Source organism: Ranitomeya variabilis, chromosome 6 (assembly GCF_051348905.1).
Source record: "Ranitomeya variabilis isolate aRanVar5 chromosome 6, aRanVar5.hap1, whole genome shotgun sequence".
Classification (NCBI taxonomy): Eukaryota; Metazoa; Chordata; class Amphibia; order Anura; family Dendrobatidae; genus Ranitomeya; species Ranitomeya variabilis.
Window position 1 is genome coordinate 88,726,311 of NC_135237.1, and position 18,176 is coordinate 88,744,486.

At 43.2% G+C, this 18,176-nt stretch overlaps 1 long non-coding RNA gene across 1 annotated transcript in view; it reads right to left on the minus strand.

The window, feature by feature from the left end:
- Positions 1–8,875: 8,875 nt before the first annotated feature.
- Positions 8,876–18,176, minus strand: part of LOC143781858 (uncharacterized) — a 49,146-nt gene continuing 39,845 nt past the window's right edge. The window contains exon 5 of the long non-coding RNA XR_013216824.1: positions 8,876–9,238. This is a non-coding gene — a long non-coding RNA (uncharacterized LOC143781858). The remainder of the gene's footprint in view (positions 9,239–18,176) is intronic.

Sequence of the window (18,176 nt, forward strand, 5' to 3'; positions counted from 1 at the left end):
TTTTTACATATTTTTCTGACATTGCTTTTGCTTGGTGTTATGTGGGGCTTTACCTATGTGACTATAATATACAATGCCTTGCGAAAGTATTCGGACCCCTTGAACTTTTCAACCTTTTCCCACATATCATGCTTCAAACATAAAGATACCAAATGTAAATTTTTGGTGAAGAATCAACAACAAGTGGAACACAATTGTGAAGTTGAACGAAATGTATTGGTTATTTTAAATATTTGTAGAAATTCAAAAACTGAAAAGTGGGGTGTGCAATATTATTCGGCCCCTTTAGCTTAATAGTTTGCTGCAACCACCTTTTGCTGCGATTACAGCTGCAAGTCGCTTGGGGTATGTCTCTATCAGTTTTGTACATCGAGAGACTGAAATTCTTGCCCATTCCTCCTTGTCACACAGCTCGAGCTCAGTGAGATTTGATGGACATCGTTTGTGAACAGCAGTTTTCAGCTCTTTCCACAGATTCTCAATTGGATTGAGGTCTGGACTTTGACTTGGCCATTCTAACACCTGGATACGTTTATTTGTGAACCATTCTATTGTAGATTTTGCTTTATGTTTGGGATCATTGTCTTGTTGGAAGACAAATCTCCATCCCAGTCTCAGGTCTTTTGCAGAATCCAACAGGTTTTCTTCAAGAATGGTCCTGTATTTGGCTCCATCCACCTTCCCATCAATTTTAAACATCTTCCCTGTCCCTGCTGAAGAAAAGCAGGCCCAAACCATGATGCTGCCACCACCATGTTTGACAGTGGGGATGGTGTGTTCAGGGTGATGAGCTGTGCTGCCTTTACGCCAAATATATCATTTGGCATTGTTGCCAAAAAGTTCGATTTTGGTTTCATAAGACCAGAGCACCTTCTTCCACATGTCTGGTGTGTCTCCCAGGTGGCTTGTTGCAAACTTTAAAATACACTTTTTATGTATATCTTTGAGAAATGGCTTTCTTCTTGCCACTCTTCCATAAAGGCCAGATTTGTGCAGTGTACGACTAATTGTTGGCCTATGGACAGACTGTCCCACCTCAGCTGTAGATCTTTGCGGTTCACCCAGAGTGATCATGGGCCTCTTTGCTGCATCTCTGATCAGTCTTCTCCTTGTTTGAGATGAAAGTTTAGAGGGACGGCCGGGTCTTGGTAGATTTGCAGTGGTATGATACTCCTTCGATTTTCAATATGATTGCTTGCACAGTGCTCCTTGGGATGTTTAAAGTTTTGGAAATCATTTTGTATCCAAATCTGGCTTTAAACTTCTCCACAACTTCTCCACAACTGTATCACGGACCTGCCTGTTGTGTTCCTTGGTCTCTATGATGATCTCTGTGCTTCAAACAGAACCCTGAGACTATCACAGAGCAGGTGCATTTATGCGGAGACTTGAGTACACACAGGTGGATTATATTTATCATCATTAGTCATTTAGGACAACATTGGATCATTCAGAGATCCACAATGAACTTCTGGAGTGAGTTTGCTGCACTAAAATTAAAGGGGACGAATAATATTGCACACCCCACTTTTTAGTTTTTGAATTTCCACAAAAATTTAAAATAACCAATAAATGTAGTTCAACTTCACAATTATGATCCACTTGTTGTTGATTCTTCACCAAAAATTTACATTTGGTATCTTTATTTTTGAAGCATGATATGTGGGTAAAGGTTGAAAAGTTCGAGGGGGCGGAATACTTTCACAAGGCACTGTATATTTACTTATTTTCATTACCCCATTTTTTGGTCCTGTTTTTCCTTCACTATATGTTTTTATTACCTCATTTATTATTGACTTTATATTCCAAGTACGGGCACATTTTTGTTGCAGTGCTACCAATTGCCTTTTCTGTTTAATAAAGGTATTTTTATTAAAAACATCTGTTAGTCCTTGTACTTCCCTTTTTGACCATAAGTTCATGGTTTTCTTTGTTCGGTTTCTTCTAGATTTTCGAATTGTCTACCATTCATCTATGGTATGTTAGTAAAAAATACTGTAGCATAAGCTAATTACTGCAGTATATTTTACTAGATTCTTCTGTCCCTATATCTAACCTTATCAGCAAATTGTTATTTTTCAGAACTTCCCTCCGGACAGCACACCAGGAGGTAGTCTTTCTCATTTTCTAGGGACAGGAAACACACGAAAGGTTAAAAGCCACTTTACCCTCAGTGTTTTTTCTGTCCCTAGGTGGACAGATGCAGGAGAGGACAAGCATGGGATCAAAGCCTACGTTGTACGAGTTGTTGTCCCTCAGCTGGGTCAGTAGAGCGGGATGTGTCTCCTGGAATTGTCCTGCTTCCCTTTTCAGAGGGCTCTCCCCTGCAGCAACTTTCTTTGGCATGCTTCTGGTGATGTGCACATTGTGTGTTCCCAGGGTGGAACGCATTTCCGATTTCAAGGGGAAATCACAGGATGATATGCGGACGTGGCGTGTGTTCCAGGGTGGCACGCAGGGGATCTGGGATGGTTTCTAGGTGTGCTCCTAATGGTTGGGCAGGTAAGATACTATAAATGTACCTATTGTGGGTACCGATGTGTGCAGCCTGATCATGGAGTCCAATCCTATCCATTCAGAGACACTGTCCAAGCAGTCCCTGGGCCCTTTAAGTCTCAAAGAAAATTATTTAGCCCTAAATCCTCCATAGTATTCAGGGGATTATAGCCCTATTATCCTATAACATTTGATTTTAGGTCAAAGAAGCCCCTGCAGGGTCTGTTTCTTCTACCAGGAAAAAAGACAAAAAGACCCGGAGATGTGCTACATGTAAAGCCAAATTGCCTGAGACACATAAGACGCAGTTATGTGTGAAGTGTATTGCTAAGATCCTCTTTTATGGCAGATATGAGGTACATAATAAGGGAAGAAGTGCAAAACATAGTTTGCAGCCTAGTTTCCTCTCAGACAGAGCAGGTAATAACCCTTCATAAGAGAGCCAGATGGGAAATGGAGTTGTCCTCTGAAGAGGATGAAGGATATTATACTGACCAGGATCTGGCGGGAGGAGAGGAGATGCCTCAGTTTCTCCCTTAGGAAAGGAAAAAATATTATTTTTCATCTGACGATACGGACAAACTCCTACGAGCAGTATGGAGTTCAATGAAAATTGAGGAGGCACAAGTAGCTTACTCAGTACAATATGAAATGTTTGGAGGACTGAGAACCCAAATATGTTTTTTTCCAGTTAACAAACACATTAAGGCTATGATAATAAAAAAATGGGAGGATGCAGAAAAGAAACTTGCTCTCCCTTAGGGTATGTGCACACGTCTGGATTTCTTGCAGAAATTTCCTGAAGAAAACCGGAAATTTTCTGCAAGAAATCCGCATTTTTTTTTTTTGCGTTTTTTTTTCCGGTTTTTACGCGGTTTTTTTAGCATTCTGCAAGCTTAATTAGCTTGCAGAATGCTAAAGTTTTCCAAGCGATCTGTAGCATCGCTTGGAAAACTGACTGACAAGTTGGTCACACTTGTCAAACATACTGTTTGATAAGTGTGACCAACTTTTTACTATAGATGCTGCTTATGCAGCATCTATAGTAAAAGATAGAATGTTTAAAAATAATTAAAAAAATAAAAAAATGGTTATACTCACCCTCTGCAGACAGCCGATCTCAGCAGCGTCCGTTCCTATAGATGCCGGTGTGGTTCAGGACCTTCGATGACGTCGCGGCTTGTGATTGGTCGCGTGAGTCACATGAGCGGTCACGCGACCAATCACAAGACAGCGACGTCATCACAGGTCCTGAACCACACCGGCATCTATAGGAACGGAAGAGAAAGCATGCACCGGAGAGGCTGGAACACTTTGGGGGCCATCAGAGGGTGAGTATATCACTATTTTTTATTTTAATTCTTTTTTTTTTACCAATTATATGGTGCCCAGTCCGTGGAGGAGAGTCTCCTCTCCTCCACCCTGGGTACCAACCGCACATAATCTGCTTACTTCCCGCATGGTGGGCATAGCCCTGTGCGGGAAGTAAGCAGATCAATGCACTCCTAGGTGTGCGGAATCCCCGCAATTCCGCATTTTTAATGAACATGTTGCTTTTTTTTCCGCGATGCGATTTTTTCGCGGAAAAAAATGCAACATTTGCACAAAAAATGCGGAATACCCTGTAAATAATAGGAGGCATATGTTAGCGTTTTTTTCGCATTTTTATCACGTTTTTATAGCGAAAAAACACAAAAAAATGAGAAAAATCCTGAACGTGTGCACATGGCCTAAAGATTTCAAAATTTTCCTTTTGAAAAATAAGTCTTGAAGGAAATTCTAAAGATTAATATCACGATAGTCAGAGAGATAAGGAAAACATCAATCCCATTTTAAGACTCTTCTTGACTCAGAGAATCCATTGATAGGAAAGCTGTATTACTGAGAAAGGCCTGGGAATATTCAGTGGCTATTATTAAGGCCAATATAGCTGTCACCTAAGTTGCCAGGTCTATGAGTTGGCAGGTTGATGAATTCAGTGCCCAGCTAAAATCCAATACACAGAGAGATGGTTTTAAAATTCCTTTAATTGCTGAAAATGGTGACGGGGTTTATGGCGGAAGTGTCAGCCAAGTCAGTTAGATTCACTGCCAGGAACAATGTTCTTTTCAACTCAGCTAGGCTAGCCAACTGGCTGAAAACCTGGTCAGGAGATAACCATTCTAAAAACAAATTATGCTCAATTCCTTTCTCAGGTTTGCAGGTATTCGGACCGGTATTAGATGACATCCTAGAAAGGGTTTGTGACAACAAAAAAGGGGTTTCCAGTAGAAAGGCCGAGGGGAGTCCCTTCCTTTTGTAGATCCCATCTGTCCCAAAGATGGGAATTTAAAGGGAAGTGTAAAACCGGCAGATGGAGCTACCCCGATGGGGGAAAGGGTAGAAGGGCCCCATTTATTTCAGGCCCAAACACAGGAAGAATTTGACACCAGAGAAGTAGAGGGGAGGCTTTGTTTCTTTCTGTTGTAATGGCAGGAGATTGCACAGAACCAGTGGATTCTTCAGATGATCAGGCAAGTGTACAGGATAAAGTTCACCCAACTCCCATTAGAAAAATGGCACCTAACAGCCCTTCAATCCCCCAAATCCCTGCAAAGGCTCAGAATAGACATCAGGAATCGAATAACTTCCAGGGCGATCATTTCCGTTCCCCAGCCAGAATAGTACCAGGGTAACAATTCAGGTCTCTTTTCTTTAAAAAAAAAAACCCTTGGTGGGATTTCGTACCATCATATAGTTAAACCACTTAAACCAGTGGGTCACATACAGGAAATTCAAAATTGAACCAATATGATCAACAATTACATTAATAAGGAGAGGACGCATATTACCATGTAGCAATCCATCCTTCCTGTCAACGTTTCCTGAGGTTTGCGACAGAAGATGAGGATACAGTTCATCACTTTCAGTTCCAATGCCGTCTATTCGACATATCCATGGCCCCTCGAATTTTCACAAAACTAATGGTGGAAGTAGTTGCCTTAATGAGCAAAGAAGGGTTAATCATTGTCCCATACTTGGACCATCTTCTCTTAGTGGAGGACTTGGTGCAACAACTCGAGCACTATCTTTCAAGAATTACCCTTACCCTGAGAAAATTGAGCTGATTCATAAGTTGGTAAAATTCCAATTTAGATCCAGGTACATGGAGAGTTTTTCTAGGGGTTCTCTTAGATTTTCATGAAAGAACGACCATTGGGGCTGGACAGGAAGATAAACATATCTGCAGAAGAAAAAAAAACATTGACCTGATGGATGATAAAAAATCTCCGGAGAGGAATACCTTAGGTCCTTTCCCCAAGCATCCTGGTTACTACAGACGCAAGTCAGCAAGGTTGGGGGGCCGAGATAGAAGGTCAATATCTGCAAAGGACTTAATCTTCACAAATCTGTACCAAATCCTCAAACTACAGAGAACTGCGTGCAGTTTGGAGATGCTTTAAAAGATGCCAGGTCCATCCCTGGGGTCAACATCAAAATTCCGACATCCAAATTCCATCGGAAAATGTCACAGCGGTCTCATTCCTTGGTCATCAAAGGGACCGAAGATGTCACCTTCTTTAATCTCTAGCTTTGCAGATTTTCCTTTGGGCAGAAGAGAGCGTCCTGTCCATCTCGGCAGTTAATCTGAAGGGTTCACAAAATAGAGTGGCAGACTTTCTCAGTATGATCTTCACAATGGGAACTAAATACAACAGTGTTCTGACAGAGAACACAGCATTGGGACATTCCTCTGATGGACCTGTTCGCAACCCAGAAGAATGCAAAGGTGACAACTTTGTTTTCCCTAAAACCAGATGACAATCTGGAGTGATTGGATGCATTGTCTCAGAGTTGGTACAAGAAACTGTTATATGCCTTTCCACCTTTCCCATTGATATCAAAGGTTTTAAGGAAGATTCAGGAAGATGGAGCCGCAGTAATCCTGACCGCCCCCTTCTGGCCAAAGAGAGGCTGGTTCCCTCTTTTGAGTCAGATGGCTCTGAAAGATCCTGTTCCCCATCCAGTATGAGAAGACCTTCTCTCTTAGGGACCCCTTCGACATCACAACATAGAACTGTTGCATCTAACAGCCTGGATCCTGAGAGTATAAAACAAAAAAAAAATGACTCACAGTGGCAGGGTGCCAATATATTTCAAAGTAACATAGTTAGCAAGGCCGAAAAAAGACATTTGTCCTTCCAGTTCAGCCTATATTCCATCAGAATAAATCCCCAGATCTATGTCCTTCTAAAGAACCTAATAACTGTAAGATACAATATTGTTACGCTCCAGGAAGACATCCAGGCCTCTCTTGAACCCCTCAACTGAGTTCGCCATCACCACCTCCTCAGGCAAGGAATTCCAGATTCTCACTGTCCTAACAGTAAAGAATCCTCTTTTATGTTGGTGGAAAAACCTTCTTTCCTCCAGACGCAGAGAATGCCCCCTTGTGACCGTCACCTTCCTTGGTATAAACAGATCCTCGGAGAGATATTTGTATTGTCCCCTTATATATGGTTATTAGATCGCCTCTCAGTTGTCTTTTTTCTAGACTAAATAATCCTAATTTTGCTAATCTCTCCAGGTATAGTAGTTCCCCCCTCCTCTTTATTAATTTTGTTGCCCTCCTTTGTACTCGCTCTAGTTCCATTATATCCTTCCTGAGCACCGGTGCCCAAAACTGTACACAGTACTCCATGTGCGGTCTAACCAGGGATTTGTACAGAGGCAGTATAATGCTCTCATCATGTGTATCCAGACCTCTTTTAATGCACCCCATGATCCTGTTTGCCTTGGCAGCTGCTGCCTGGCACTGGCTGCTCCAGGTAAGTTTACCATTAACTAGAATCCCCAAGTCCTTCTCCATGTCAGATTTACCCATTGGTTTCCCATTCAGTGTGTAATGGTGATATTGATTCCTTCTTCCCATGTGTATAACCTTACATTTATCATTGTTAAACCGCATCTGCCACCTTTCGGCCCAAGTTTCTAATTTATCCAGATCCTTCTGTAGCAGAATACTATCTTCTCTTGTACTGACTGCTTTACATAGTTTTGTATCATCTGCAAATATCGATATTTTACTGTGTAAACCTTCTACCAGATCGTTAATAAATATGTTGAAGAGAATAGGTCCCAACACCGACCCCTGCAGTACCCCACTGGTCATAGCGACCCAGTTAGAGAATATACCATTTATAACCACCCTATACTTTCTATTACTAAGCCAGTTACTTACCCATTTACACACATTTCCCCCCAGACTCAGCATTCTCATTTTGTGTACCAACCTCTTGTGTGGCATGGTATCAAACGCTTTGGAAAAATCAAGATATACCACGTCCAAAGACTCACCTTGGTCCAGTCTATAGCTTACCTCTTCATGAAAACTGATTAGATTGGTTTGACAGGAGCAATTCCTCATAAACCCATGCTGATATGGAGTTAAACAGTTATTCTCATTGAGATAATCTAGAATAACATCCCTCAGAAACCATTCAAATATTTTACCAACAATAGAGGTTAGACTTACTGGCCTATAATTTCCAGGTTCACTTTTAGAGCCCTTTTTCAATATTGGTACCACATTTGCTATGCGCCAGTCCTGTGGAACACACCCCGTTGTTATAGAGTCCCTAAAAATAAGAAATAATGGTTTATCTATTATATTACTTAGTTCCTTTAGTACTCGTGGGTGTATGCCATGCGGACCCAGAGATTTATCTATTTTAATCTTATTTAGCCTATTTCGCACCTCTTTTTGGGTTAGATTGGTGATCCTTAATATAGGGTTTTCTTTGTCTCTCAGCATTTCACCTAGCATTTCATTTTCCACCGTGAATACCGTGGAGAAGGTGTTTAATATATTAGCTTTTTCATCGTCATCTACAACCATTCTTTCCTCACAATTTTTTAAGGGGCCTACACTTTCACTTATGATTCTTTTACTATTTGATATAGTTGAAGAACAGTTTGGGATTAGTTTTACTCTCATTAGCACTGTGCTTCTCTGTTTCCTTTTTGGCATCTTTAAGAAGTTTTTTAGATAAAGTATTTTTCTCCTTATAGTTTTTTAGAGTTTCAACAGTGCCATCCTGCTTTAGTAGTTTAAATGCTTTCTTTTTACTGTTAATTGCCACTGTTACTTCTTTGTTTAGCCAAATTGGGTTTTTCCTATTTCTTGTCCTTTTATTCCCACAAGGTATAAACCGCTTTCAGTGGTGAGAGTATCGCGTAGATTTAATAATACCTCTGCAACTGGAAAGCCGGACTTATATAATCACATGTGGACAGTCGGAAAAACACAGAAGAAAAACGGAGAGGGAGAGCCGACCATAAAGTCCAAATGTAGTATGGTGAAAAATCAATAGTATTTATTAATTTACATAATGAACAGATAATAATAGAAACAACAAATCAATGTACACAAAAAATTAAAAATAAGGCCGCACACCCAGATATGAAAAAAAATGACAATGAACACTGGGATGTAATGAGGCCAAATGTAGAGTGCCAATCTCAATGAAACTGTAGATATTTGTACAAGATAATATATAATTAATGTAAATAAATGAATAAGGAACAACCACAGAATAGTAAAGTGCATACAAGGAGTTGTACAGAATATATGTCAAGTAATAAAGTGCTTAGTGCAAAACAGCTCCAGTGCAAAACAGCTCCAGTGCAAAACAGCTCCAGTGAATGTCAACATAAATCCATGGCAGGGATTAGGTATCCTGCTTGGCGATAGGTGCGGAACCTATACAGGGACGATAGGACAGACAGGGTGACGTTAGATCTGTCTAGGGGTCTCCACTCCCCCTTCCCTAGTGTGTTGCTCTTAGTCTGTCTTACACTGTGCGTGACATTATCATCCACCATTCATGTTTTTTAAAAAAAATAAAACTTGCCCTCCCGGACAGGTTTTCTGGGAGTAGGAACAAGTTTTTTGTGTTTAAAGAAGCATGCAGATTGTACTTTAAACTGTGTCCTTACTCCTCTGGAGATGAGGAGCAACGAGTATAAATTGTTATTTCACTGTTGCAGGGGGAACCTCAGTCCTGGGCTTTTCTCTACCACAGAATTCTATGTGTCTTCTCCACCCTCCTTCCGGGACAAGATCCCGATGTTGGAGAAAAGGTACGGGGGTGAACCTATACTTGCGGAGTTAGAGGAACCCATGCAGTTGGAAGGGGCATTCACATTGCATGTTTCCCCTGACAGAAAAAGGGTGTGTGTTTTGTTTTTTTTTGTGGGAAGAAGGGACATTTTATTGTGGCATGTCCTGCAATTCCAATGCAAAAAGAGACTCGATTAACCATTGGGAGCCTTGAGCTTGATAATCAAGGGTTCGTCTTCAACCTGCAATTCTCATTTTGTCCTGACAATAGCGAAGGTGCTAGAGAGCAGCTCTGAAAAAATTTCTCTGTTTGTAGACAGTGGAACTGGAGTCAGCATAGTTGATATTCAGTTTGCTTGAACTCATGGTTTTGTCTGCTCTAACTTGGCTAAACCCATTTCATTTTGTGCCATCGACTCAGCACTACTTGCACAGAGAATGCTGACACAAATTGTTCATAACATAAGACTGAAGGTGGGGTCATTTCATTATGAAATAATCCCTTTTTATGTCCTGAAGGGTCTCCACACTCCAATGGTTCTGGGTTTGCCCTGGTTGGTGAAGCATAATCAAACTGTGGATTGGCAATCCAGAGAGATTGTAAAGTGGGGAGATTACTGTCATGGTAACTGCCTAAACGTTTTCTGTTTTGCTGTATCTACAGGGTCCTTACTGGCATTTTTGTCTGACTTGGAGGACCCTGCCTCAATTTTGCAGAAGGGGGTAGGCATCTCAGCCTTGTACACTGACGTGGAGGGTAAGGTGTTGGAGGCTCAGGGGACGCTCCTGCCTCCTGCCCTTCGGTGAGGTTGCTTGTGCTGTCTAAATTCCACAACGAAGTAATTAGAGAATGTCATGACTCTGTACTTGCTGGCCACCCAGGTGGTGAGGCGGCAACAGCAAACCTCCTTTCTCCTCGTTTTTGGTGGCCGTGGTTGCATCGGGATGTGGTTGAACAACTATCTACCTGCAATGTTTGCGCACGTTCTAAAGTACTGCATACCCGTCACTCTGGTCCTGTTTTGCCACTACCTGTTCCAAACAGGGTCAGGGGAGACAGGTATAAACATATGACTGTCAGTAAATGCGTACCAGGTCCGGATCTGAATGTGAATGACTTTGGGGGTTTTGTACCAGGAATTTCAGGTTGAAGGTTCCTTCCTGGAAGTTGGGACCTAAATTCCTTGGTCCCTATAGAATAACCGCCATCATTGGTCCAGCAATGTTTTGTCTTGAGCCACCTCAGGCTCTTAAGATCTACAACATTTTTCAAAGGTCTTTGCTCAAGAGCTACCTTGAGCCCTCACCCCTACCGCCTCTCTCAATAATGGATGATGGTAACCTCGAGTTTCAAATTTGGAAGATTGTAGATTTTTGCCTCCTATGTCGTTCCTTACAGTGCTTGGTGTATTGGAGGGGTTATGGTCCAGAAGAAAGGATGTGGGTTTCTGCATCAGAGGTGAACGCCCTCAGGCTAGTTTGTTCATTCCACACCTCTTAGCTTGAGAAACCTAGTCTTGAGTGTCCAGAGGCCACTCGTAGAAGGGGGGTGCTGTCACGGATTAGTCAGAGGCTGCAGACCGTTGCACTGAATCTGTCTGCAGAAGGTCTCAGCAGTTTGCTTTGCAGACTAGTGGCCACGTCCCCAAGCTCTGATGGTGTCACCTGGTTCTGGGTGTTTATAATTCCCAACTTTCTGTTGGGAGTTGCGGGTGATATTTTTTATTTGCACTTCTGTGTTGAGGCTTGGAGCTGTAGCAGTCTGCTGTCTTCCTCTCTGGTGTTTGGAGGACGTCCGTGTTTCTCTCTGAGTCTACTCAAGCTAAGTGTCTCCCTTTTTTCGTTTATCCTATCTGTCTTTAGTGGTAGTGAGGATTGACTAGCGTCATCCTGTCCTTCCCGATGCAGGGCTTATCGCCAGGGTCAGGCAGGGATTAGTTATCCTGCTCGGCAATAGGTTCGGAACCTATATAGGGATGATAGGGCAGACAGGATGACATTAGATCTGTCTAGGGGTGTCCACTCCCCCCTTCCCTGGTGTTTGGTTCTTCTTCCCTTATCCCTTCGTGTTGCACTTAGCCTTTCCTACACTGTGCATGACAAAAGGGCAGTCACATCAAATATTAATTTGACTTAGATTTCATTTTTGTTTAGTCACTTTAAGTTTTGTTAATTGATAAAAACAAACTATTATAATCAGACAGCAGATACATGCTGCCTATTCCACTAGCAGCATGTATCACACACCGGCTGCATGATTTCAGCCAAGTATGTTTGGCTCTGAAACGATGTAGCTTTTTCAGAAACTATCATACTTCAACAGCCACATGGAAGAGTGGTTGGAAAGTCGGGTCTTTGGTAGTTTCTCCCCACTCCTGCTGCCAGTGATTCACAGACCTCTCCCTATATATGCACACAGAGAGAGACCTGTCACTCAAGGGGAGCGTGCAAAGAAAAGCTGCTGGGGACTGACCTTTCTGACCAGTCTCCATGCAGCTCGGTCTGAAATCATACACACAGTGCCTGATACATGCTGCCCATAGTTGAAGCAACATGTCAGCTGTTGGGTTCCTTTTAAATACACTATGAACACTTTTATGGTTAAAAGCATTCATAGTTTGCAACATTTAAACACTTTGCAAAGTGCGGGCTTGGCGGGTGTACTAGTGTTTTTTTGTGGAGTCTCATCCTGCCAGGTTTCAGTCATATGACTTGCTGCAGCTGGTAGAAAAATGGTTCCAGCATGAGACCTTAACCCCATTCCAGATGGTAGAGAGGGTGGTGGTCGACCGGCTGGTTAGGGCTCTGCCAGCAGTCATACAGTGTTGGGTCGGACAAGGGGACCCGGGCACTCTGGACCAGGTGGTCAGTCTGGTAGAGCGGTTTACAGCCACTCAGGACTTTATACGGGACACTGCTCCACTTCAGCTGTCATGTAAGGCCCCACCAGCCCAGGAGTCGGGGAAAAGTACACAAACCTCTGTTGGGGCTAAGTAGGGCCGAGCCCGAGATGAGGGGGTAACCCGAAGTGAAGAAGACAAAAGTCCTGTTTCCCCTAAAACGGCCCCAAGGTATAGTTGTGCCGCAGCGATCAAGTGTTGGTAGTGCCAAGGGCCAGGATATGTGGCTGCCAACAGTCCCCTGATATCTGAACCCATGGACTGCGGGTTTACTCGCTGTATGTCTATGTATGCCCAGCCAGTCTGTACCGCCACTACAGGCACTGCCGACAGCAAACCCCAGCTGTGCCAGGTACTTGTGAATGGTACCAAACAGAGGCTTTCCTGGACTCGGGGAGATTAGTGACTTTGGTCCATTGGTCCCATGTTGCCGGGGACAACTGCTAAGGATGGAAAGTGGAGGTGATGGGTATCCATGGGGAAATCCAAGAATACCCGACCGTGAAGATTAATTTTTCTACAATGTGTGGAGACATCAAACATGTGGTGGGAGTGGTAAAGACTCTTCCATATGGGACTGTGTTGGGAAAATACTTGCCCCTGTTCTGGTCCCTGTGGGAGACCAGGGTTAACCCTTCTAAGGTAAATGTTGTTCCGGGCGCAGAGCCCGAAGATCCCAAGTCAGGGATACCTGTCATAGGGGTCGCCAACTTAGGAACAGAGTGTAACCCCGATAGGTTTCCCCTAGAGATTTTGGCAGGAGAGGTGGAGGAGACCCCCACCAAATCCCGAGATAGAAAGGTCCCCTGATAGGTTCAGGGCAGTTCCATTCCAGGGTATCACGCAGAGACACACAGATAAAAAGAAAGCCTGGGGGAACCGGGAATGTGTGGTCATGGAGACGACTATGGTTGTACTCATGGGGAACCTTCTGGCACCGGTAAGGTCCTCACAACTGATGTTGGTGTTCTAGATGTTATTTCTCTTTCTCTCTGTCCCCCTGATGGAATGGATAGAACAAACCCGTATGACTGATGGCATGAGGCTTTTTACAGGGACTCTAGCATGTCCCGGCCCCCACAAGTTGCCACCGTGCCTCCTGGGTATGGGTCGGGCAGCTAACGTGGAATTAACTGTCCTGCCGGTCTCTGGTGCAAGGCTTGGAGACGGTTACTCCCTGTCAGGGACCCCTCTGTCTGCAGCTCTTTGATTTTCATCCTTCCCCCTCCTTCCCCTCTGGCTGCCCGACAGGGTGCTGCCTGGGTGAAGCCCAGTCAGCTTCTGCCTATCTTCCTATCCAGCCCACCAGTTTTACCTAATTGTGAAGAGTGCCCTAATAGATAGGAGCATAGCTTCCCTGGTGGACTGGAGTGTGAAGTGTGTTGTATGGTTTGTGATACTGTCAGGACTCTGAACATTTTTTATTACCTTTTGTGCATTACTGCCCTTTTCCAAGATGGAGTCTTTGGTCTCATGTGCACTGTGCCTTCCTGCTATAAAACTCCACTCCAGCCTTCAGTCTGTGCTAGAGTATTCTGCCTTGCATCCAGCTCCTGACCTCTGGTGACTCCCTGGCTATATACCTGCTCTTGTGAACCTGTGGGGTTATCCTGCTACTCTGCTCTGAGTTCCTGCTGCATACACAAGTTCCAGTAATCCTCCTTCATCTGCTGCTCGTGTTTACTTCCATCTGCATTTGCTGGACATGTAAGCTGTTTCTTCTCTGCAAGAACCTGAGACTATTACCCAGGCCTCCCTGGTTGAACTAAGATATTATTTGAACTGCCTTATAAGCATATCTATCTGTGTTTTGGACTAAGCAAGGACTTATTCGTGTCAAGTATCCTCAAGAACAATTGTGCTTCATAGACTTTCTGCGTGATTGCATTGTCCTTTGAAGTTTCCTATAGACTGCTAAGCTGCATTTAATATTTACTCCAAGTGTTGTGGACTTGAGTTTCTCTCTGCACCTGTTTGAATCACCATGTGATAATATAGACTTTACCACTTATAAAACTGTGTCCTGTAGTTCTCTTGTTCCACGCAAAGAGTCTCCTGAGTTATCCCCTATAATTATTACAGGATACTCTAGCCTAAAAAAAAAAGGAGATTGCTGGAACAATGACTGCAGAAAGCAGACTAGAGCAGGTGTTTTCCATAATTAGATCACTGCAGAAAGATGTGGAAGGTCTGCAAAAGAAGTTTGGAAGCTTTGAACACAATCAACAAGTGTTTGGACAGACTTTGCAGGACTTAAGCACCCGCATGGCAGCCCAGGAAAACAAACTTGCAGGCATAGAGTCTCAGTATGGACGGGCTTTTCAGGACATAAGCACGCAAATAGCTGCACAAGCGACTTTTCCCTCTGGGCAACCGCCACCAGTTAGCCCACCTAAGTTGCCCCCATTCAGATTTAATGGTGATCACGACAAATTTCGTGGCTTTTTGAATCAATGTATGCTATATTTTGATGTGCATGCTGACCATTTTCCTAATGATAGATCCAAAGTATTGTGTGTAATAATGCTGCTGACCGCACGAGCGCTCGCCTGGGCGAATCCGATGATTGAGTCTCGTGACCCACGGTTAAATAACTTGGATGATTTCTTGGCCGCTATGGCATTAATGTTTGATGATCCTAATCGCTGTGCAACCGCTGAATCTGCTTTATTGTCTTTACGCCAGGCAAAACGTTCTGTTATTGAGTATGCTACTGAATTCAGGAGATTAGCGGTAGATACCAATTGGGACAGTTATGCAGAATTGCCTATTTTTAAAAGGGGTCTGTCTAGTATTGTAAAAGATGAACTAGCTCGCTCTGAGTCACCACAAGAGCTAGAGACATTTATACAGCATTGTGTATGTATTGACATTCGCCTTACTGAGCGTAGGCAGGAGAAGTTTGCTGCATATAACCGTATTTCTAACTTTTCCCTTCCTTCCAAAGAGCCTGCAGGTAAAACATCTCGGGAGGTGGAGGAGGTTAAATTGATTCCGTTCAGAGGCGCGAGATCAATGAGCGCCGGGAGCATCGCCTTCGTGAAAGTCTATGTTTCTACTGCGGCCAGTCTGACCACTTCTTGATCAATTGTCCTAAGTGTCCTAGACGGCCTAACAAGGTGCTAGCAGCAGTAAGGGAGTATGACAACTGTGATGATGAATCTGACATCTCTGAATGTAGCCTGCCTTTAAACGCTGTATTCCATTCACTTTCTATGACTTCACCCCCCAAGGAGCTTAAGGAAAAGAATTCTCACTGTTCTCTCCTTATTAAGATCCTGTGTTCAAGACAGTGGATTTCCAGTGCAGCTATGATTGACTCTGGTGCAGGTGGCAATTTCATGGATATCGCATTTGCCAAGGAACATGGTATTGAAATTCAGCAAAGAGCCTCTCCAATTACCATGGAAACAGTGGATAGGTCACCTTTAATCTCTGGGCCTGTGGATCAGGAGACCGTACCCCTTGAAATTTTGTTGGAGCCTAATCATCAGGAGCAACTTTCTTTCTTGCTAATTTCTTCTCCTCATTTTCCTGTGATTTTAGGCATTCCTTGGTTGCGTTCTCAGAACCCAATTATCAACTGGGAGACCAAGGAGATTATCTTTCCAACAAGGAGAAACTCAGCGTTAACAGAAGCTGTCCCTGAGTCCACGGCTACGGAACCACATGTACAGGTATTTTCTTTACCTCCAGCATATAAAGAGTTCTCTGACATCTGTGACAAGAAGAATGCAGATCAGCTTCCTCCACACAGGCATTCCTTTTGGTAACGTATACCCTTTGGCGGCACCTGAGCTTCAAGCCTTAAAGGAGTATATTGAGGAAAATCTGGCCAAAGGCTTCATTCGTCCTTCTTCCTCACCAGCAGGGGCACCTATCTTTTTTGTAAAGAAGAAGGATGGGACCCTGAGACCCTGTGTTGACTATCAGGAACTCAATAAGGTAACCGTACAAAACCGTTACCCTTTGCCTCTGATTCCTGAATTACTGGAAAGAGTCCGCCATGCTAAGGTGTTCTCTAAACTGGATCTTCGTGGGGCTTATAATTTGGTGCATATTCATCCAGGGGATGAGTGGAAGACAGCATTCAGATGCCGATATGGACACTTTGAATCTCTTGTGAGGCCCTTCGGGCTTTGTAACGCCCCTGCTACGTTTCAACACCTTTCTAATGACATTTTCAGAGATTTGTTGGACCAGTTTGTAGTGATCTATTTGGACGATATACTAATCTTTTCTGACTCTCTACAGGAACATGAAGAACATGTCAAAACTGTTTTAAGACGTCTGAAAGAGAACCATCTGTATATTAAGCCGGAGAAATGCGAGTTCCATCGTTCTGAGATACAGTTCTTAGGTTATATCATCTCTCCCCAGGGGCTGAACATGGAATCTGGTAAGATTCAGGCTATCCTTGACTGGCCGGTACCCAAGAACGTTAAGGAGGTCCAACGTTTTATTGGTTTTGCAAATTTCTACAGACGCTTCATTCGAAATTATTCTGATATTGTCCGTCCCATTATTTCCTTGACAAAGAAGGAAAAGCCCTTTAAGTGGTCATCACAGGCTCAAGAAGCTTTTGATCGGCTTAAGATCTGTTTCACATCAGCACCACTGTTGATACACCCAGATCCAACACTTTCTTTCACTGTGGAGGTGGACGCTTCTGATAATGCTTTGGGGGTTATTCTCTCCCAAAGAACTGGAGAGAAGGGTCTGCTACATCCTTGTGCTTTCTTTTCCCGTAGACTAACCTCAGCAGAGAAGAATTACGACGTGGGAGACAAGGAATTGCTGGCTATTATTGCAGCTTTCAAGGAATGGAGGCATCATCTGCAAGGAGCTGCACAACAGATCATAGTGCTAACTGACCATCACAATTTAGAGTTCCTTAGACCTGCTAGATGTCTTTCTCCTCGTCAGGCTCGTTGGAACTTATTTTTAAATCAACATACTAAATCCATTACATCAAAAAACAAGTATCTCCCCTTGAGAAAGCGGTGTTATAGACACGCGAAACGTGCGTCTGGGTTTTTTTGGGACATCCACGCCCGGGTTTGGAACCTCCCTGCCTTTGGTAAGCACTTTGTTACTCTCTGGCCGATATACTGATAGAGTGATCTTAGAATCCTGGCTGGCTTTTTTCTTACCTTCTATGTGCAATATATTACTGTACTTGCACCTTATCTAATGCGATTTTTGCACAGAGTGGGCAGGGGTAATCAGCAGGGTTCCTTCTTTTCTGTTTCAATTTTCCTGCAGATACTTGTTTTTTGATGTAATGGATTTAGTATGTTGATTTTTTTGAAGTACAAATACATTTACTATTTTTCTACCTAATGACTCCTATTTTCTCCGTGTGATATATATATATTTTGGAGTTGGTTTGCTTTGCTGTTTCTTTTGTTTTGGAATGGGCTATTTTTAGGCCGTATTGTAATGATTACAATATGTTATTGAGGTTTTAGTTTCTATTATTTTTAAATCAATTTAACTTTGTTATCTCGTACCGTCCAGGTTCTCGTAATGGGAAGGCTGATGCTTTATCCCGAATCCATGCTGCGGATTCCGTACCTGGAGCCCCATCCAAGACCATTCTATCTGATGCCAATTTCATCGGAGTTATCCACGATCAGGACTTGTGGAAGGAGTGCAGGGAGGCCTATGACGTTGAT